Below are 23,546 nucleotides of genomic sequence, written 5' to 3'. Positions count from 1 at the left end.
ATACAAATGTAAAAATATTCAAGACAAAGATATTAAAAAACTTCTAGGTCATTATTTATATTGATTTTGGTTTTGGAATATTAACTAGAGACTAGTAATCTAAGTTTGTGAGTGGCATGATCATAATACTGTAAAATGTCTTAGATCACCTTTTGTCACCTCTGAATGTGTTGCTGAATTTCAGAAACAAGGGGAAAATGGTCGGTGTAAACTGAGCTCTTCTCTAGTAATTTGGATAAAAATTTGGCTTCCTCACTCTTTGTAAACTCCCAGGTGGATTTTCTTTCTTATGGAGGGGTGCAGAGGCTTAAAGGTTTATTTCTAAGAAGCTAGAATTGGCTTTTTGGGCACTTAGTATGCTCTGGAGACATTAATATCTAAACCATTCAGGGATAATTGCATTGGTTGTCTTTTCTCCCAACTAAATTATTTGAGTACATTAACAGTCAATTTTGTGTTGACAGGGCATGAATTTCTACTGATGGGAATAGAAAGCTTTGTATTATCTCAAGCAAAACATCAGTGTAAACTTTCAATTCTAAGAGTATATCATTGGATCAGGGACTTTGTAGATGATACACTGCAGGTGGGAGAGGGAGATCTCATTTTAGCACTGATGGGAAGAAGGAGATTTAGCAACACATAAACCACGTTTCTAGCTGCAATGTTGCTTTTAACCCAATAAAGCTTCAAGATCACAAGCCACTCCTTCAAATTAGGTTGTTACTTTTTAATGCATGTAGCAATTGCTGATATAACAGCAGACCTGATCTTGTTCCTATCAAACTGTGGGAGTTCAGGCATTGATATCACATGGGGAGACAGCAGGTACAAATGCAGTTAAATTAACAAGGCGTGATGTATGTCACCACGTATGTTTTCATCTACATATGTGAATGCCAGTAATACATACCTTGTGGCTTTTGACATTAGAAGGTCATTTTGAACCAGTCTAAAAAGCAGTTTAAGAATGGGTGAATGTGTTTGACAGAGTAATTCCTTGTTTCTGATCCAACTGCATGTGAAAATTTCAGTAATTTCACTTTTTGTTGAATACAAGCAGGATGCAGAGTACAGCCCAAATTAGAAGTGGATCCCATCTTCATGCTGCCTACATTCTTGCTCAGCTCTGTGTTTTTCAGTCTTCCACCTCTTCCACATTATTTTTTCCTTCCTAGAATAATACTCTAACTGATTCTTTCACAGTTGTCCCTTCTTGATGTCTTCCTTTTGCTACATCTTCAGATGCCAGTGGCAGTGCTCTCTACCCTGCAATCTACTTCCACTTTTTTGGCATACAGACAGTGCCTCCTTTCTTTTTTGCTACAAACAGTTACTCATAATGGTCACCACTTTCCCTCTCTGATGTCCAGAAGACCAGCCCTTTCCTGACCTTGCAAGTTCATCACCCAAAGATGTCAATCAAATAATGCAATTTACCTGTCAACAAAGTGAACTATTTTGAGAGCTGTTATTTACTACGCAGAGCAGCTGCTTCCCAAATCTGCAAGCGATAAAAATGTATGAGTAGCCCCTAAGCTTTGCTTTTCCCTCCCCCCACACATCCAAAACAGAAATGGAGAAAATAATGTAGTATTAACTTTGTTTCTGTTTTGTCAAAGCAAAGGGAGAGAGAAAGACAATGCAGAAAACACACCTGACCCTTGGACTAGATAGAATTCAATACAGAAAGGTATATACTCATTGATCACATAACTCTGAGGAGAGATTGACTGCTGTGAACCTGTTGAGACTGTTTAGATTCATCTAGCACTAATCTTGTACTTGTTATTTAAATACTACTGCATGTAAAATGAAAGTCAAAATAGTCACTTTCCCTTTTGTTAAGGGGTCTTTGCTAATACAAGATAAGAGGCAAAAATTAGGGACTATCAAAATAGTAGTTGACATTCTTTGTCTGAAGCAACAATTTTGTGCAATAAGAATGAAAAATAATTGTATAATTAAAACTATATCTTCTTGCACTAAGAAACAGAATCAATGTTGTATATAATTTGGCAAATTCCTGTTTGGAAGCATTAAGGATGACTCATCCCCAACTGAGCTAATTGTACTCCCTCTGCAGTCAAGGAAGAAAAGACACTGCCACCTCCATCCCATTCTGAAAGACTTTTCTGCAGTACAGAGTGTTTGCAAAGCTGGTAATATGGCCAGTTCCCAACTCCTGCATATTTATTGCTTCGCAAAACTCTGCTGTAAATCTTGGTGGAAGTGATTAACAAATTGTGAAAATGTTTGTTCTCTTAATAGCTTTAATATTTTTATAAACTCGGATTATATTGTTTGCAATGTCTTGGATGGGTAGTGTCAATGGAGTTTAATGATGATTGCTCCCCTTTTAGTGAAATATAATATATAGTAGATATATATATATAGCAGCTAACTGATGAGCAACAGATTGTTAGCTTCTACTTTTACATAGGGGAGTAATATAACTTTTCACACTAGAGTAAAATTTGTCATCCGAGATACTAGAGAGACTGACATTGTTTCATATTGTGAACTTTACTAAGTGAGCTTCTGAGGACTGCTAGCCAAACTGTTGCTTCACTGTATGTACAAATTCTGCACGTGTGGATATATGACTGAAAGCAGCATATTGGTTCTGAACAGTTCAAAAGTAAGAAGTTGTTATAAATCCTAGATCTAAATTCAGATCTGGATATGAATGCTTGATGGGTACTTGGAACTGAGATTTTGTTGTGCATGCCCTCCCACACTTGCAAACGAATGGTAGAAATTAGAGAAGTGTTCCTCTTTAAGGACTAGATCTAAAACCCTGGGTATATGCTTTTATAATAAAAGGTAGGACCATGTTGTGGCAGCTCTTTTTAGGCATTAGTCACCATTGAATTCACTGTGAAATTCTGCATAAAACATGATAGCATGCTGTGGCATACAGCAATTGCTGTGATGGGATGGAAGAGTATGGAGAAAACATATTAGAGATGCGGTGGGTAAATGAAGTTGACGTGCCACATGGGATATTTTGAACTACATTTCACATTTCAGAGTAGAAAAATCAATGTAAAGGGAGAAGAACTTTTACAAAATGAGTATCAGGGGCAGATCACTCTTGGAACTTCTTTTTGGTGTCTGTTATCTAACTCCAGAGTATAGTGAGGGACGCTTTTTCTGTCTGTAATGTATTCTGCTGCTTTCTTTATAGTGAAAGAACAGCTGTTGAGCAAAAATTCTGCCTGTGGCAATATCTGTTAATTGATGTGTTTCCTCAAAAAAAGAACAACCCACAACAAAACTAAAAAATAATGGAAGGAAAGCACTGCAAGGTATTTAATTTCTAAATATATAAGGTGACCCAAACCTGTTAAAAGTATTTAAGAAAATAATTTTATTGTCACTCTTTGTCAGAGGCACGATCCAGTTTTGTGTTGAGTTTACAAGTGGGTTGAAATGGGTCATAGCAGCCACTTGGGTTCTGCTGATGTCTGAGATGGGGGTGTCAGTGGCAGGAGCCTGCTCCCTGGGAGAGAGCTGCAGTCCTTCAGCCCGGTCCTCTCTCAAAGAAACCTGTGCCAGCTGGCAGCACCTGTGATTGGATAGAGATGCTTTTGGTGGGCAGAGCCACAGGAAAGGAAACCAGTGTTAAGTGGGCATCTGATTTTTCAGTTATCCACATCCATGCTAGTAAAAGCTGTTTACTGTGCAGGGCAATTCAACATGCTGGAAATGGATGCTTGCATTAGGTCATCTTATTTGCCCTCCAGCCAGTTCAAAATTGTCGTCTATATTCCGTTTTCCAGTGATTTGCTTTGTCCAATTTCAACTGACCCAAATAACCAAGCTTTCATTATTTTCAAGCCAGTTGTGCAAAATCTTAGCAGCTGTTTCTTGTATCTGATCCGAATTTGCCTTTTCCTAATTTTGTGGTGCAAAATGGGGGAGAAGGGGGGGGGGGGGGATAGAAACAATTTAATATAGTTTGGAGGCTTTTCTATCATTCTGATTTTTGCCTAGAAATTAAGAATAGCTTTATTTATTGTCATCTTGTCACAGTGCTAATTTTGCATCCACTAAAACACTTGGGAAACCAGATGAAATAATCTGATTTGGTTCACATTCTGTCTGGACCAAGACAGCACGCTAGGTCTTGAATGCAGCAGCAGACAAGCTCTTGCAGTAAACTGATCAGGAAAAGGAAGAACCAGAAAAACTCTTCTTGTGAAATTCTCATCGCAATTTTGTTGATAAAAGTTGTTCAGATAAGCTCCAGATAACCATCCAAGCTTATAAGTGCTCATCTGCACCATCTCCAGGTGGTTTTGAGGTTCAGTCATCACTAATAAAAAGATGTGATTGAAAGCAAAAGAAGATATGAAATGCCCTCTCCTCTAAACTAGTAGTTATCACTCACTGTAACAAAACATTGCAGATAACACTGCTGGCCACTTTTCTCTATCCTTTGCTTCAGTACCAAGAATATAAAATGAGCTATCTTACAGATTGTACTGTTAAAAATGAAAGTAATTCATTTTTATCATTACTTACCGATAGTTATTCATTTAAGTCTTGGCAAAAGAGGATCACAGAATTCCAAGCTGATGGAAGAAGTTCAAAGCTTTACAATGTGCCATGAAATCTCGTGCAGAAATTATGTCCTGTGAAATGTTTGGCCATGGAAAGTTCAAGTGTCACCCAGCTGTAATTATAGCCTTGGTTTCTGAGAGGTTTATAATTCAGCAGCAGAGATGGTGCCAGCATGAAGTGAGCATGCTGCACTGGGCATGACTCTAAATAAAACCTCAATATTTTTCTTTCAGATTTGTTCCTAAAGATGTCTGGGAACTGTTTTCTTTGCTTGTGGTTTGTTTTTTTTTTTTAATGACAACTACTTTCTTTTATTATTTTGTATCTTATCACTAGAAAATCCTCAAAAGAAAATGTAAGCATTTAAATCTGGTCTGTATTATGCCTCTAAAAGATAAATCAAAGATGATTTAGTGCCTTGAAGTCACCTTTGTACCTTCTGGTATCAAAGATTTGGATCCGTAGCATAAAAGCAGAATTCTAGCTGTTTCCTTAAAAAAAAATTATTCTTGCCATGCCTATGGTTGTGCTGCAGACAGAGCTCAGTATAGTGCCATTCCTTACAGACTACTGTATTTCTTTCCCTGAATTACTGGGATGCTGGAATTTGCTGTAAAAATGAGATCTCCCCCACCTCTGCTGTGCCGTGCCCTTTCAGCAGGGAAGGAGTACGTCCTGTAACACCTGACTGGAGTCTTTAGCCATGCAGTCACTGCACAGAGCAGCTCTTAGGCATTTGCAGGTACTGTTGCTGGGGCGGGATGTTATAACCTCTAGAACTGTTTTACTGAAGAAAAAGCTGTAACCTTTCTCCTTTGTCTGCGGTACGTGTTGTAGAATCCGTACCCTTTGCTTGCCCTGTTCTCTCAGCCCTTCAGAGCGGAGGCTAGGACCATATTAAACCTTGCGAAGGGTGGATTCCTTCAGATATGGCTCAACAGGCCAGTTTTATGAACACATTAAATAACAAATAACTCCTGATTAATTTTTAATTGGATTTTTTTTCTTCTTCTTGCTATGGTTTTGTGCCAAACATATTTATTAGATGGAGCCACTTTCTGCAACTTGGGAACAAAGAATTCTCTTCTCAGATTCCTGTGTGAGTTTCTTTTAACATTAATGAAATAAAACAAAATTGGGTTCCAGTTTTCTAAGCATCTATAGTTAAAGAAAAATATTTCCTTACGTTGGCCCATCCACCCTGCTCATGTCACTTAACACTCTTCCTCCTTCTGAGGTTCCTTTAATGAGAAGGGATTGATAGTTACTCCTGGTGAGATTCTTTTACTGCAGTGGCACTTCTCAACCTCTTCCCACAGCCTGATCATATTTTCAAAGTATGTCTATTATTGATTTTCCATCAAATATTTCAATGGGTGTACACACTCGGGGATTTAGAAAAAGTCTCTACATGAGTCTATGAAGTTGGGTGAGAGGATAATTATCATCAACTTCATTCCCCCATGGATTTACCTACTATGGTAACAACTACTGGAAGAGTCGTGCTCCATACTAGCATGCCTGGGACGCTGGAGAAGGACAGCCCTTTTGTAGTGCCTCTGCTCCAAAGCGATGGGCACCGAGAAACCATGGGGGAAAGCATCTTCTTACAAGTTTTTCTTTCTAAGTGAAACACTATGGAAAAATGTGGGTGCATTCTCTAAAGGCTCTTGAATAATATTAATCTTGTTAATTATCTAGTGTAAAAGATAACTGAGAGTGAAAACGTGCTTTTTGTTTGTTTGGTTGGTTTGTTTTTTTGGTGGGATTTCGGTCCAGATTCCTGATTTTTACATTCTGACAGAGGTACTGTATGGGGGTGTAAAGGTTTTACGCAGCCTTTGTCTTCCCCTGTTTACCTGCTCCTCCTTGGAACACTTCTGAGTTCAATATGAGGTTTGAGGCAGTTCTCCGTAGTGTTTGAATTTATTGGATCCTTAAAGATTGCTTTGAGAGAAGAAAAAAAGCAGGGTGCAGCAGGTCTGTAAGGGACCCAGTTACACAGGCGGCAGATTTCTGGGCTACTGGATTTCTGAGCTCCTCCAAGATCATTCTTAAAATGCTCTGGGAAAACAATATCTCTAATTATTCTTTTTCTTAGGTTTTGGCCACTACTACCAGCATTCAGCAGCTGAAATCTATACTATTGTTTGTTGGGGTTTTGATTACTGTATGACTTTTTTGAGTATCATAACTTTCTAGAACGAATCTAGTCTGCAGAATTTAGGAATTATTCCAATATCACTTATGTAGCAAATAGTGTAAATATTTAGACTTCTACCCACCCAAGTGTAAGAGCAGAAGTAGATTATAAGCAGACGTTTTAGGTACAGTCTAAACCCCAGTACTCAGATTTGGGAAAGCAATGTTTCAAGAAGAATTTGCTGATCGGTTAATGCAGAGAGACATACATTAGATTAATGTCACAGCTTGTGCTCAGAAATACACATCACAAAAAATAACAGTACAAGAGTTTCTTCAGACTGCTGTATTCTTGTGCCAAAAAAAGAGAGTATGTAAGTGGATCTGGATCTGGGCAAGAAACAGTATCTTATCGCATGAAAATTGTCATGATTTACAAATGTTTCCACTGTGTTTTAGTACAAAATCTTGAACTTCAGTTTCCTATGTCCTGAAAAAGAACCCAAATCACCAGATATCACCTCTTCTTGAGGTACTGGGTATTTCAGAGACAAGCCCATCTTCACAGAAAATTCTTAGTTGTGTTGTATTATAACCTGGTGGTTTCCAAAGTAACACAAAATTAAAATCTATATTCAGAGGCAAACATATGTTAGTTTCTCCATGGAAAAGCAGGAATAATAATGTTTCTCAGACTTTGTTATATTGTGTAATTATATTTTTTTTGACTTTATGAGAAGATTCATTCATTTCTGTAAAATTTATTTCTGTAAAAAGCCTAGCCTAATGGCATACAATTGAAACAGCTAAAAGCTCCTATTTTTCAACTGAAAAGTAACAGCAACATTAGCAATACTATACAGCGGGCATATGCAGACAATACCAACAGCATGCTTTGTTAGGAGGGAAATAGGGTAGATGGCAAGTTTATATTAGGAGTTTGGATACCCCTGAGTGTGCCCCTGTCTCTGAGTCTGATCAGTGACATGGGGACAAAAATTAACCTGTACATTTTGAAGCCTGGTGATAAAAACTGATGACAAGGAGCAGACTCTAGCACGGACCTGCTAGTACAAGACAGCAGTGAGACCCTGGATGCATCAGGCTATGTATTTTTAGTACATCTAGGGAATAGGTTTAGCACTAGTGCCCAAGGTACAGTTGCTATCTCAGCAGGAATGCTCCCTGTGACTCTGGTCATCCATGCCCTCGAATAAAAGACAGAAAGTAGAGCAGATGCACAAGGTGTTGCTACAACAAACTAAGCTCCACTTTCTAAGGGAGACTAGAAAAATGAATGTGATGTAGGGTAATGAAATAAAGGCAATGAGGGAAACAATAACGCTGCAAAACACAGTTCAGAATCTGTTTCAGAAAAGAAGAACTTGCACCAAATAATGGTGGTACAAAAATAAATAAATCTGAACGGGCTATCAGTAATTTTAGATTAGAGATTAATAGAGGGTTCCTAATCACAAGGATAATTTTGGAAGAGCTTTCAGTCAGGGATCGTGGCAGTGGGGCAAAACTCCAGCTTTTTGCAATAGAGCAATCTTATGCGTTGACTAAACAATTTTAAAGAGCAAGACTTTGCTTCCACCATGTGCAGTGGGACTTATTATTAAACTGCAGTTCAGATCTGATTATTTTTCTTGTTGCTCTGAAGAATCAATATAAGTGTTAAAGTTTAGTGAATAGCTTTACATAAAATCAAGTAGTTTCAAAATGAGATTTTACTTCACTATCTGATTTACAGCTATTATAACTTTGGTGAGGTGTTAGCAATATTGCAGGTAATACCCTTTCTAAATGAGATTAATGTAGCTTTAATTGCAAGTAAAGAATGCATACCTGAAAATACTTGCTGAATTTTAGTTCACTTCTATTGTTATGTCTTTATTATGGCTGACCAAGAGGTACCCATCGAATACAAAATGCCATAATCAGCATAAAGATTGAACTGAAGAGTTTCTTGCACTATATTATTAATGTAAATGAAAAGTAAGATTGCAGCTAAAATAGATCCTTCTGAAAACTTCATTAGTACTTTAATGTATCTGGGAAATAAATTATCTGATTTAACATGCACAGTAAAAATAGATCTGGAAACACCCCAAATAATTTGCAAGAATATTTGATAAAACTATATAGTGCATTGTACCTACGATCTCACCTAAGATTTTCAGTGGTGGAGCAGAACTGGAAATGGTTCTACAATGTGTGTTTTATTAAAAATCTTGCAGCTTCAGACACGAAGGCAGCAGCTTACATTTATACAGAGAGATGTGCAAGAGGATATACACAGCTTTTCATGACACTTAACCCAGTCTTGGGCACTTGTCCAGTTCCTTGTATATATGTTAGATCCATCCTAATATAAATCGATTCTTAGTACCTTCAGAGCTCTTCAGGCAGCAGAACACATTTTCCCCTTGTCCACATTCCTGCAGTAGGTCCTTTCTGGGCTGGAGCAGCTGATGCAGTTGCAGGGGACTTTTGCCCACCAGAAAATTCAAAAGACAGGAGTTGCTCATCAGGAAGTTTAGCTGTCCTTACAGCTCTCTTCAACTTACAAGATACACACACGAGCATGAACGTGGCCTACTACCAGTTCATTGCGCACCAACACAGACAGCAGTTGCTGCAAAAAAAAAAATCTAAAAAATCATCCCACAGTAGTTGTTACCTCAGTAGATGAAATGTAAAAAGGGACTGCCACATGCCCTAATGTTTCTATAGCAAACATTGAGAAAACCCTGACATTTTAATGGCAATAGTAGTCATTCAAAACTGGTGCTATGCTCTTCTTCTGTATTATGAGGAAACTTATTCTGTTTCTCGCTTAAGTTCCATTACAGGAATGAGCACAGCCTTGAGGTCCTAATGTACCCTCAGTGATAAAGCAGCCAAACTGAAACGTTAAAAGAGAAATGTAATGACAAACTTCCTGGATTTTATTCTGGACTGTGGTGGTCTTTGTAGGAGGCTCCCTAGCATGCACTGGTAATTATAATTCATGATAGCTGGAATCAGTTTTTGAGAGCTACGTGATCAGCTAGAAGTTAATACTAGTAACAGGAAATCAACATCCCATGCCAACTGTTGATGTCTCTTGTGGGGAGCATCACAAGATGCTAAAGTCAGTTAAAGATAGACAAGTTGTACCTCGAATTTTTAGTTTCAGCTGATCTTTCACAAGGACGAATTTGAGGTTATCCTGTAAAAACCAGCCTGACTCTTCTCTAATACACAAATCTAGATGATTATTTAATCCGGAGTCCTTTTAGATAAAGGTCGATGATGCATTTTGCACATTCTTTAGTTTGTCAGAATTCATTGCCTTTTTTTTTTCCTTCCCCTCAATTTTGCCAACTACTCAAGCTCGGTCCTTTTTCACATTAAGAGAAGAAAGAGGTGAGTGACTGAATCTATTTGACAATATTAATGTTTGTCCCATGGGACAGCTTTTATATTATAAAGTGGATATTGACTCTCATGGAGGTGAATATTAAAGTTTATCAACCATAGAGGTATGTATTGACCAAGACAAAACTAGAGGTCACTGCAACATCAAGAGTAAATAAATCTTAATGCTTCCAAAACAGGAAATCAATATGCATATTTTTTCACTTATTTTGAATGTCATTGGACTGTCTGGAAATATCTCGATTGTGTACCTGAATTCCAAGATAGTGGAATTTTTTTATTACTGTGAGTAACCCTCTGAAGACAAATCAGAGGTTGGGCAAGGATTAAAGAAAAACTCTGACTACTGTTTTCCCTTTCTGAATAAGACAGGAGACAGGCTTTACTTCTGTCAAAATCTGTAATTTTTTTATTTAACCAATGTTTAAGGAAAGTAATCATCTGTACTGATTTTCAAGCCAAAAATAAAATCTTCTGGGGTAAATTCTCTGGTAATCAAATTGTCAGAAATCCAGTTCACACCACAACCTGTAGTGACAAAAAGCTACTTTGTACCATTGCACTAGTCTGACTCTTCTTCAGATGAATAAAATCTGAAGTATGCTGCTGAGAAGTAGTTACGATGTTGGAGTCCTAAACAGCATTACATTGTTATAGCCTCTGACTTCCCTAGAAATGGCTTTTTATACTCATGCACTCTGAGGAAATGTAAGGTCCTTTGTAATTTTGTGTATGTACGTGGCTAGACACTGTTCAGAAACCATTGACAACACTCCTTCACAGTCCTGAGCAAACAGGAAGAAAGATGGATTCAGGTCTTGCTAAGCAACCAGGCACCAGGATGTGAATTAGAATCCAAGATGAACATAAAATGCAGTTGAATATGTAGACAATAACAAATAACAAAAACAAACAAAAAAAAACCCCAAAACATTTACTGTTATTTAAAGACAGGTGAGTCCAAGAGCGAAAGCCAAGTAAATATATTTAACATGTTTTTAAGCTCACATGTGAGTCATCGTGTGAGGGAGAAAAAGGGATAAGGGAAGAAGAAGCAGAGGAAAGATGGTCCTGACTAAAAAATGAGCTTTGAGAGTTTAAAAGGTCAACTAGAAAAAAAGGAGCTGCTTCAGGTAATGGTGTGTAAGTTCATGATTGAGGATTTCAGACGAATGGTAAACCATACTGACAGAAACTGAAGGTTAGCAGAACAAGGCTCATGGGGGATTTTGGCTTGGCTCAGGATTAAAAGAATATGGGAGGTGGGGAAGAGACTTGAGAAAGATTATTTGTTCAGTTATTTTGAATGAAAACATAGAGCCAAGCTCATGAAACCAGCTGGCATTATCCCATAGCACAACTCCTAAAAATATTTTTTTTTGTTTTCATCTGTTTTTACTTTCAAGTGTCTACAATTATTAAGAGGCAAATTTCAGCAAAATATCCCAAGGTCAGGAGACTTGAAGACTTTGTCAGCCTGTGCTTTTGAAAACACCTATGCACATGCTTCACTTTCAGGCTGCAAATAGTGCCAAACAGGACTCTTCATCCTCTGAATCTCACTGACCTTGATGCAACAGAAGCTGGTGCTTAAGAGAAGGAGCTGCTGAAGTTTAGTCTATATGCTTGAATTCTGGTGTGTTTGTTGTTTGGTACCTAAGGCAAAAAGTTCATTGAAAGTAAAAAATGAGCAAGTCTGACCTTAATTTAGAGCCCAATGAATCAAAAAGCAGTCTTCAATTAGGCCCTTGGCACTGAAGGTTTATTTACACTTCTGCAGTCACCGCTTCAGGACTGCTCCTACAAACCAAGGCATGGCTGACATTACAGCTCATGCCATTGCTTCTCTGCTCCTGCTGCTTCCTTGGTGACAGCACTGTTGCTTGTCTGACCTTGCAATGAACTGATTCAGGGAGCTAAATAGGCAGAAGAATAAACGTAGTAGAAGTAGGGAATAGTTTTCTGACGGCAAGGTCCAGTCCTCACCCAAAGAAGGAAAAGCGTGACCAGGAGACATCTTGAGGTTGCAAATGTAACCCTTTCAGTGACAGCTGGCTGCAAGTTCATCATGGTTATAGTGTGAAGTGCCCCCAGAGGCACAGTTAGTCACATTAATCTTGCATGAACCTGTGCTGCTGCTGTCAAAGGCTGGTCCGATCATGTCTTCATGCTTAGCCCTTCTTGCCATCACTAGTATTCACTCAGCATCAGCCTGAATGGAACAAGGGAGCTCATCCAGCTCCCCATCTGCTGGCAGGAAAGACAGGGCTGGGAACAAGCAGAGAGAATTGGGAGGGAAGAGGGGGATCACTGCCTTTGTCAACAGCTTGGATTCATGGTTGGTTTAAATGGAGGTGTAGTCATCTCCCTGCCATTGGCTGTAAGGCTTACTAAGGCACATGGGGATTTTGGCCCCAGGGGATTGTCTGGATGACAAGTAAGGGATATTCCATGGTGCTATTACACATATTTGAGTTTACTATAACAGCAGCTCCAGTGACCCCACTTGCTCAAACTTGCCAGACTGGTGGTGAAGTAAGGAACAAGTTGCTGTAGAGTCCTCCCAGTCCCACACCTAGCTCATGCTGCCCTCTCTAAGCCAAGCTAGATACTTTCAACTAAGAACCATGCATCTAGTTATTTACGCAGTTTAAATACAAGCCAAGCCTAGTTTTTCCTCTGTGTATGTTTCTTCCAATTACAGCCTTCTGTTACAAAGAACAAGCCACATCTCCGTGGACTTGAGAAGAATCTTTTGAATTGGGAGAACTTATTTTTAAAGCCAAGTAATAAGTTTGTCAATCACTTCTTTATTATCAGTCACTCTCTGATGAACAACATTCAGACTTTAATATCAGCAAAGAGACAATCTGAGGAATGAATGCTCAAGTAATAACATGTAGGAGTTTTTATGGCCTGACTCTGTTTCTAAAGTGTATACACAATGGCCTAATTTAACATCAGTGAATGTAACAAATTCCCTGTGGCAAATGCAGCATATGGGAATTACTTTTTATGCTTTTCTTGAAGTGCACAAAACTCCCATTAACATCACATATAACATATCGGGGGGCGGAGGGAGAAGCCCCTTAATTTGTGGTAGGTTTGGGGTGGGGTTTTTTGTGGGGTGTTTTTTTACAGCAGTCCTACATGCTTCTAGATTGATTCATGTGCATGACTATATTGAAAGAACTCTCATGTACATATTGTTGCAATGTAACTGTTACTCAAAGAAAGTAGTCCTAAAATTTGTACTTAGTCATTTGAACATTTCAGGCTCTCAACCACTTTCTTCATCAGCTGATTATTAAAATTTTTTTTGCGTTAACATGTCTTTTCTGGGTTTAAAATAGGAATCTGTCCATTGCAGCCATGCTGTGCAGTGCAAGTACAGAGCTAGTCATAGAGCCTGAAATATCTGCATAATTAAACAGGACCTCCAGACAGCCTTGGAGGTGTCCTGGCTTTGTTTTGTTGAACCAGATACAAGACAGAGTTCTTTCTGCTGAGTTCAATAGTTGGCCTAATAAACTATAGGAAAGTAATTCCTTGCTTATAATGAATCTTAGTGGAATTTTCCATAAACCACATTTTCATTAGTTGTTTTTTTTAATCTGAAGACAAGTGAATAAGGGGTATCATCATGGCTCAGTACTCTTTGGGGTTTTTTTAAGTATTATCTAATCTATGGTTCTGTGAGAGACTGTGAGGAACTGGTATCTGAAGAAATAAAATGGTTTTTTTCTTGTGAATAGGATGACGTATGGTTTAAAGCATATTTTCCTGGATTTCCATGAGCTGCATCATTCAGAGGCAGGAAAGCACCTCCAGTGCCTCGGCTTTTTCTCAAAGTTCTGCACTAAAATGAGTTTGACGAAGTTAGATGCAATTGCTCTCCAATATAAATGCATCCCTAGCATACATCATGTTTAAATTTAGTCTACTCACGCTCAATTAAGAGAGTACTGGAAATTATTTAATAACTTACCTGTGCTTATCCTGGATATAGGCAAAATCATTGCATAAAAAGGGTATCATGTTGGTCATAGGTTGATGACACAGTATCTATTATATCTCATCTTCCAGTACCTTCTAAAACTGGTTTCAAAGCTCTAATGAAAACATGTACAGAGAGTATCCTCATATTTCTTCTTAGAAATAAGGACTCTGACATAGAAATTGTAACTCCAGGGAAGCTTTAGAGAAAGAAACATCAGAGATTTGAAGACCGAGTCCAGGAGCATCACAAATGTGAATTGTGAAAAGTGTCTATCTTCACTGTCATGGGTCTTTCACAGGAATCGTTAAAAAAATGAGATTCTGTTCACGGGAATTAAAGATCCACAGAGTTTTCATAGGACCAGGAGTTTAGCATCATGTTCTCTGGCCAGGTTTTTCTCTTCATTAACTACTTGGCAGTGTGCTAAACATCCAGAGGTCGTATTCAGCCTTTCAGAATCTGTGGGGTTGGTATCATCTATTTAACTGTAACGTGATTTGAAGCTCACAAATGCCTTGTGGTTGGTTTTTCTTTATCCTTATTTTTTTTCATGATGTATTCAAATTAGAGGGCAACTGTTTTCTTTTAAACTGTACACAATTTAATGTTGGGGGTGTGGACTGACCTCTTGTCCAAAGAGAGCAATTGTCTTCATATGCAATCAAATTTCAAATATGCAGAGTAAGGGCTGCTGCAGTAGTTAACATAATTCTGGCTTTACAGACAATTTTGTAAGGCTTTTCCAGACTCTCTCTGTATTTTTAATGTGCCTTTAGCAATGCAACTCTGATCAAAGGGAATAATTTGTGCCTGTTTCTAAATGGCTGGCAAGAATTTTAACAGATATTTTGAGTAATAATTAATTAGGGATATGGTATGATAATTACTACAGAAACACAGGTCTTTTATTTAAATAGGATAATAATCATTGCTACAGTGAAAGAGTTGTTTGGATTATTCAGAGAATCTCATTTCTCAAATAGAAATTTGTTTTATGGGATTAAAAAAGTAACAAAGGATTTTGAAACCTTCCATTGTCAGAGCAGCATTTCATTTTGGTGTTTATTTTTCATAATCATATCTTTTTCTTTCTGAGTTTCTCTCATTTGTTTTCCATGCCCCTATGGGAATAAGTACCCAGTTTTCTGCTTTTTTTGCTATCGCAGTAACTCCAGTACAGATGTGGTGTTGTTTCAATGATTTTTCAAATCCTGAGCTAAAATCTAGCTCATAAGGAAGATTCTTGTCATTTTCCAAAAACGTGTAACAGAAAATTTCAATTCATTTTTCTTTTCTGAATTCTCAGTCTCAAGTCTAAATCTGGTTATTATTCTACATTAGTCAAAAGATTTTTAGGGAGTTGTATTTGCACATTGTATGCATTTTCCTACCTAGTGCTGTGTATAATGCAAAAGATTTTGGCCTCACTGTATATTTATTGTAAGGCTCTTAAACTGCGAGCTAGGGCCAAGATGGAAAAACTTTGGTAAGGCCATTTTCTGCTGGAGTTTGCCTTTCTATCAGAACTAAAATGGTTGTTAAGTTATCAATTGTGCTGAAATTCTGCATCTGCAAAAAACTAGGACAAGGGAAATGCTGACAGTGTTAAACCATCCTGTTTGATAGTATATAATACTTGGACCTGAATTTTGAGGTTGTAATCTCTTTAGAGCTACTTTGGAAGAAGTAGAAAAAAGGCGAAGAGGAAACTTAAAGCTAAATGTTCCTCTGAGTACAGTTGTGCCTTCTTGCTCTAACGCTTATTCTTCTTCTGCAACTGAAATTTTAAATAACAAGTTTCTTCATCATACTGCCATATCTAAATTCCTGGGTTGATTGGGTGTCCAGCCGCAAAATGTTAAGGTATTGCCCACAGTCAATTCATCATAACAACAATTAGCTACATAACGTTGTTACTTGCACTGTAATTAAAGAATGTGGAAGATCAGTTGAACTTTTCATTGTTGACAATTTTGGAAAAATTTAAAATCCCAAACTATCAAAGCCAAAGGTTTTTATGAGCCTATAGTTCTGAAGATTGAAGAGGTTTGGGTTTTGGAGGTTTTTTTGCTTAAAGATCCCAAACAGATTAAAGGCAAATACTGTAATCTCAGAATCATTGGCAAAATTACTTCTGCATCTTTTGCATATGCCCACTGACAGTGCCATGCTCTGTGTATTCAGAAGGATACTACTTGCTCATAGACCAGAAGCATGCACAGGATGAAAAATCTGTTACGCCATTCAGGAGCAATGGTTACATTGTCTTCTCCCTAGAATGAGCCTGCTGCCTAATTTTTAACCATTAAACTGGCATCTTACAGGTTTTATATACTGTATTATGAGCCCTAATTTCCATATCTCTTCCAAAAATTCTTCTGTGACTTGGTGCTCTGTCATTTTCTTTCACTTTTTTGAGCAATTGAAAAAAAAAAAAAAAAAGACATTGCTTGCAATTTCGGTAGGAAGTGAAAGGAAATTAAGTAGCCTTGTTTTCTGGAGGCTACCTTTGTGGCTTTTAGCCAAAGGCCAGAAAGAAAAAATCATTATGGTTAGAAGACCAGAATTTCTTCTAAGAGAGCCACCTTAAATCTATAATGCCTATCTAAACTTAGACCTCTTGACATGTCAGCTAGTCTACTTAGAGTCAAGGCCTCTTCAAGACCTCTTCTCAACTATTTTAAGACCTCTTCTCCCAAAATCTAGCTGTGACTTCTTGTGAGTGATGAAGGAATTGAAAACCTGCATTTTCTTGCTGACTCACTCATGCAGAGAAGGAGCACTCAGTGCTTCCCTTTTGACTGCTGGGCAGCAACAAGTGCAAGTGCAAGCTCTCGGAATTGAGGGCTGAGCAGATGAGAATAAGGTTTCTGTGTTCAAACATAAACTGCTTTATTTTTCTCCAATATGAAGAAACGTTTTCACTTTTTGCATGAGTCAGACTGAGCAAAGATGAGTTTTATTTTAGCATCTCAGCAAAATTTAAGCATCACAATACAAGAGCTGAAAAAAGACAAGCTTAAGCAGGGAATAGTTTGGGTAACACTAGTTTAAGGTGGCTGTTTGTGGGAATGCCCTATTCATTCAGAGCTGAATTCCTAAATCGTACAGGTTTTTACAATTTGAGAGACAGCAGCTTGTGCGTATGTGTGCAGAGGAGATTCCTGGCTCTCAAAGCCTGTTATTATGAGGCCAGACTTTCTTTGAATGCTGCCTGATGCCAGTGCAGATGAAATCAGCAGATTGTAGTGTAATATGGTAACTGCTTACAGAAACTGGTGCGAACAGGGAGGCGGCAGCTAATCGGATTAAGGGAAAAGTCTATCACAGCTGCAGCTGTCAGTGGATTTTAGCAGATTTTTTTATCACTGTTTGTGTGGGAAAACACACGATAGAGGGAATCTAATGAAGGAAATTGAACTAATAAACAGAAGTACTTCTTGATCTGATAGTTGCTTTTCTGAGTAAAGTACTCTGGAGAGGTTCAGGGAAAGTTTTGATGTAACTCTTATGTAGAAAAAATAACCTGGAGACGTTTTAAGAAGAGGAAGGTGAAGTGATTGAAATGTTCCTTTCACATCTCAAAAAAGTTAACAGAAAAGGTTATTTTAAAATCCAAAAGCTCTGCTTTAGAATCTTAAAAAAAAAAAATCCCTGGGAACCAGCCACACACATTGTTACTGCCCCCTCCTGCCCCACAAACACACACTCTCACACTTTTCTAGGAGAAAGAAAATCTCTATATAGCAAAGGCTATGCCTGGGAAAGAAAGCATGTGAAATAATTGCTGTTCTAAGATATATGGTTAGGATCGAGCGCTCTGCAAATGGAGCAGAGATGGCCACCATGTCTAAAGCCTTAAAAATTTTCATCTGACATGAATGTCCCCAGTGCTTGCTGAGTCCGCTGCTGAGATGGGGCTTGGATAGAAGGTGAGACAAATTATCAACCGTTAGTTTTAGTCTGACTAGAGTAGGTGGCATAGGCATGATGCACAGGGAACGAGGGTACTTTGCACTCAGACCAAAACCAAACTAACAACCAACTTGGAGGTCTTCAGGGCCTGATTTTTCAGAGAATATGTTGCATCAGGCTTACTATATTCAGAGCACAGCCCCCACTGACTTAGGTTCCTCCAAAAAAGGAATATATTATTGATGACAACGAAGAACAGTTGATTCCAAAACCTCCCTTTCATCTCACAGGAGGTCTATGACAGGGAAGAAGAAAAATAGCCAAATCACAAGTGAGAACTGTGTTTTCATGGACACCAACCCTTGGTCATTTGTCCTGCTTCCTTGCAGGACTGCTTAGCTCAGGCATAGCTCCGTGCAGTGATGGATATACATTCCTCACTTTTAGCAGTGCTGTTTTGAAGGGCTTTGTGTCTCATTTAAAGCTGCAGTATAATGAAAGTTGGTGCTTTCCTCCAATTTTATGTCACAGGAAGATAACCAGCACATCTTACAAACAAAACATGCCACGATTCAGAACAGCACTATGGGATGTACTTCAGGTCTTCATTTAAAACAACTGGTGGTACTCCTAGTATGAATCAATGTAACTAAGACAGGAATCAGAGCCTGTGTTTTAATAATTAGACCATGACAGAAAAACATCAAAGTAACATTCTCAGTTTGTTGGTTTTAGTTGTAACTTCTGTACTGAAGTAGGTTTTTATTTCATTCAGATTCATGGCTCTATGCAGGTTGGGGTGAATGTACTTTAACCTCCCAGTTCCTCTCTTCATCATATATTTATATCAGAATTGAGCAGTAACTAATTGAGGTTAGTTGAGGCAGAAAAGCACTTTAGATCTGCTGGGTAGTTGCTGTGAATGAGGTTTCTAAAAGTCATGGCAGAATCCTTTAATCCAACTTTTTTTAACTTTTTTTTTTAATGCACGCAAAACAAACTGCTGTATCGGTGTGTTCAGTCCTGGAACTAATTGAAGGGAAGAGATTTATTCTGATCTACTAGTGAATTAGAGGAGAGGAAAAAGACCTTGTAGGATACATGTTGTTTTTTAAAAAGAATAAACAAGACCAAAACTGAGGAAATGCAGTTTTCTAAACATTATTAAATACCTCAGTGATTTTTCCTGGACATTTTTATAGTTATATTTAAAGAAAATAATTCTAAAAATATCCTACTAAATATTAATCATTTTACTAGCATTGCAAGTCCTCCTTTTGTCTGTCTCATGCTCTTAGTCCGCTGTTCTGCAGAGTCCATACGTAGAGGACAGTCTCAGGATGTTAATGGGATTACTTTGTGTTATACTGTTGAAAGTACAGAAACCTCTGTACACAGGGCATTGCAGACTTTTAGTCTCTTTGGAAAGGGAAGGGCTAGAGCTGCAGCTGGAGTGGGGCTGGAATAGGGATGGCCTTTCTCTACACCCTAGATATCACACGAGGTTCCTGATCAATATTGCAGTGCTAGTTCCGAAGAGCAACAAATGACAAATCAAAACATTGTGCTGTGATTTAAACTTGGACACAGAAAAACATACAGGCTTTTTTTCTACTTTGATATCTCAGTGCTTGTCATGTGGTTTTGCCCCTTCACTGTAATGTCACTACCAGGGCAAGAAGAAAAGCTGTAGCTCAATACATTCAGATCTCATTTTAATCCAGCTCCTGTTCTGGCTGCAAAGCTGGAGGAGATTTTGAGACGTTGTTACATCAATTACCAGCACCCTTTTGTACGATTTATTCTCAGGAGTCCAATTCTTTTGGAATGCTGCCAAAGTGACATAAAAATATCTTGGTGTAAGACCTGCTTTTTGAAGATAATATCTCCTTGCTCAGTGGAAGGGTCCTTTGGCCTTGAGGGAGCTTTCTGTCCATCTGCTCTCCTTTTCCCTTGCATGCGCACTCATCTTTTCAGATCTTCTCTTCTGGTCTACTGTTCAAAACAAGAAAATTGCATATATGTCATGTTAAAAATGTATGAAAGTAAACAACAATTCACAGCATTCAGTGTCTTTTTGATAATAAAATAACTGGAAATGCACATCTGAAATAACTTTCCCCATCTTTGGTTGGAGGAGGGAAGTGGACAAGAGGGTAAAAACAGAAAAGCAGCCACAGTAGGGAACACCATCTTTTCATTTCAAATGCTTTAGTGCTCAGCTCCATTGTACTTTCATCCCAGCCCTACCTTCACAGTGTCCAAGCTTTGGCAGGTACTTCACAAGACTTCGGTTTCCATGAGCAAGGCAGAAACTGTGTACAAAGATGCTTTTGCATGTGGCCCTTTCAAAACAATTTTCATTTCATCACAGTAGTCATGTATGTGGATGAGAAGAGATTCACTGAGATAAGAGCAGAAAATGAAGCACTAGGTTGATTGCAGAAATGTTGCTATTATACTCAGTAATTGGCTTGTGATGGGTAAATTGATCCTGCTAATGCTGAATGATCCAAGACAATACATTTTTTTTTTAAGCTAGGAAAAGAATTTGTAGACCCAAATAGGTCTTTGCGAGATGCTGATAGCAGAGCATTATCATGCATCCTGTTCATGCAACTACTAAAATAGGCAGTAGTAGCAGATCTGTGGTTGGTGGCTTCAGCCGGAACTCGGCAATTTATGGTTTCAGTACACAAGAAAGAAATGGTGTTGATAAGCAGAGACTGACAAGAATATTGTAGCTAAAGAATGTTTGCAAAGTGTCATGTGACTGTTAAAGATTGTTGTTTATTCAGTTCATGTCCAAGTATAAGCACCTTGAACGTGACATTAATGTGTAATACAAATAACATTTTGGTCAGCCTCAACACCTCTTAGAGAACAAGGTCCCAGGTTCCTGTGCTTTTCTATTCTACAACATTAGCCAGAAAGCCCAAGAAACTTCCTTCTCTAGTAAACAGTCTGGGATACTAGAAATACTGAGGAGCACCAGCTTCAGACCTTTAAGACATTGCTTTGTTTGGGTTTGAGGGCTCTGAGGTGCCCTTTATATTGCTTGGCTAACTGATTGACTATTGGATCAACTTTATCTCCAAGACAGCTAACTTCAAGAGCACCTGGCTCTCTGGAAATGAAGAAATTCAGCTCCTAGGAGCCCAAAGTTCTGATTCACTCTCCAGAGAAGATGTGCCTAGGAGAGGAGCCATGAAGTAAGAGAGTGAGCTGGTAGGAAAAAAATTTTGTGAACTTCAGTGGGACTGGTGAAAATTCAGCTACTCCCATGAATTGTCTCATTTTTGGAAAATCAATAAATCAAATTTAACTTTGTTAATATTTCAGAGGTATTGTCCCAGCCAGTTCCACTCTCTATTAAATATGTACAAATGATTACACAGCGGTTTGAATACCTGGCCAAATAATATTTCTTTTACTTTACTAAAATCTACTTCCTTTTCTCAGTTAAGTCAATGGCAAAATTCCTGCTACCTGTAATGAAAATAAACTTGCGCTTTTGGTGCTTCCAGGGGTATTTCCCTTTAGGAATATTTTCAACAACACTAACTTGCCATGTTCCACTTAATGCTCCAAATTGCTCCTGACACCCCCCCGTTATCTTTCTCTTCTTTCATCATGCCAAACATTGCATCCTGCACTTCCCAGACACACGGGAAGGTGCCCAGTGCTGTACCTGCTCTGTGCAGCTGGGCCAGCAGCAGAGCACAAGCTGCCAGCGGTCCGGTACTGCTCCTGCACCAGCACCGTGTGGTGGGATGCCCCGGCGTGTGCTGGGGGCAAGGAAGGCAGCTGGCCCCTCTGGTGTGAGCATGCCTGCCTGCAGAGCCAGGGTGGGAACCACCACAACAGGACAATGCGTGTGGCACTCTCCAGTGCCAGGCCAGGGGCCAGCCATGCTCACCTTGAGCAGACAGAGCCTTTGATGTTCCCTGAGACAAGAAAAAACATCCTCTACTCTACCCAGAGAGAAGTTGTTCAAGGATCTTTCTGTCTCAACTGTATTCTGTGCATGTATTTTTACCTTGCTGTGAGAACATGTGAAGATGGTGTATATGATACAGTGGACATTGGTAATCTTATACAAGATTTCAGAGAAAGCTGTAACTTCCTTAAACTTGTAAAAAGAACATCTCCTGGATTATCTTCCATATTTTTGTGGAAGAAGAAGAATCCAAATAGCCCAGCATGACTCAAACAGGCTGCATAAAGCACAGAAATATCAACCCCAAAATTCATAGTCCACATGAAGTAAGAATGGAGGATCAATGTTTCAACCTAATATCGCATGCAAATACTATCCCTCTGTTTGGGAACAGATGCATTTGTTTAAGACGTTACAACCCCCTGCTGTTTGCTGCAATCCCTATTAGCTATGCCACCATAACAGATTGTCAGACTGGATTAGGTTGAGCCACTTAAGAAAAAAGTTTAAAACAAGATGCTTGACTTTGCCCTGAAAGACACTGGGAGTGTTCATGCAGGTGACTGGCAACAGCTTTAGAAATGCCAGGGCTGCACAAGTATGTCTGTCTTTGCTTTATGTGACATAGATACTTAAGCCTTATTTTTGAAAGTGATTCAAGGGTTTTCAAGCTGGAGTCTCGTTTTCTCCTACAGATCCAAATTGCTTTTCCCACTCCTCTCTCTAAATAAATAAATGATCAGCTCTCACTACCCACGCCAGAACAGATATCCGCACTCTACATGCATTCCTCACTAAATATTTCAGGAGATATCCTAGAAGCTCTTTGTTATTAAGCAGTTTTGTCATTCTGTGAACCATCAGTTACCAAACAGTAGCTTAAAATAAACACCACCTCCTCTATAGTTAAAAAAGCGTAGCTGTTGTTTTAACTCACAGCTGCATTGCCACATCATCTTTCTGGAGACTTCACTGTTTAGCCAGTTCTACTTAACTCTGACAGTGAAAGGAAATTATTCTCCTTTCCTTCTTTATGCCTTTCTGTAGCACATTTGCATCCTTAAGTGTTTAAAAAAACAACTTGAAGTATATCAAATTGAATAATAGACCAGCCTGTCCAATTACTTGATTTGTCTCCTCAGCTAGTCTGGTCCAGACTCAGAATTTTCATCTCCTTTCGCCACCGGACCCTTAACAGGGCTCACCTCTACCCTCTCTCCATAACTCTGCCCCCCCCCCTCAGACTGCATCAGCTGGTTGACAAGGAAAAGCTGTTCAGCACTCTGCAATCCTTCAGAGCACAACTCATTCAATCAGGATGGGACAGATTTATGGCTCCTGCACTTGGGTCCCAATTTCCTGCACTGACATCCTGATTTGTTTCTGTGACATTAGGGGTTTGCCAGGAACGGTGTTTGTTCACTCTCAAGGTACATGGAGAAGGTTGTTATGCTAACAGTCTGGGACTGTCCTGAAAAGGGTGGGAAATGGCCCTGCCAGAAAGGGACCTGTTTGAGTTTGGGACTTCCCTGGGCTTTAAATGCATTTTGTTAA

This window comes from Strix uralensis, chromosome 16, assembly GCF_047716275.1.
Source record: "Strix uralensis isolate ZFMK-TIS-50842 chromosome 16, bStrUra1, whole genome shotgun sequence".
Taxonomy (NCBI): Eukaryota; Metazoa; Chordata; class Aves; order Strigiformes; family Strigidae; genus Strix; species Strix uralensis.
The sequence above is the reverse complement of the archived record's forward strand: the minus strand, read 5'-3'. Positions refer to the sequence as shown.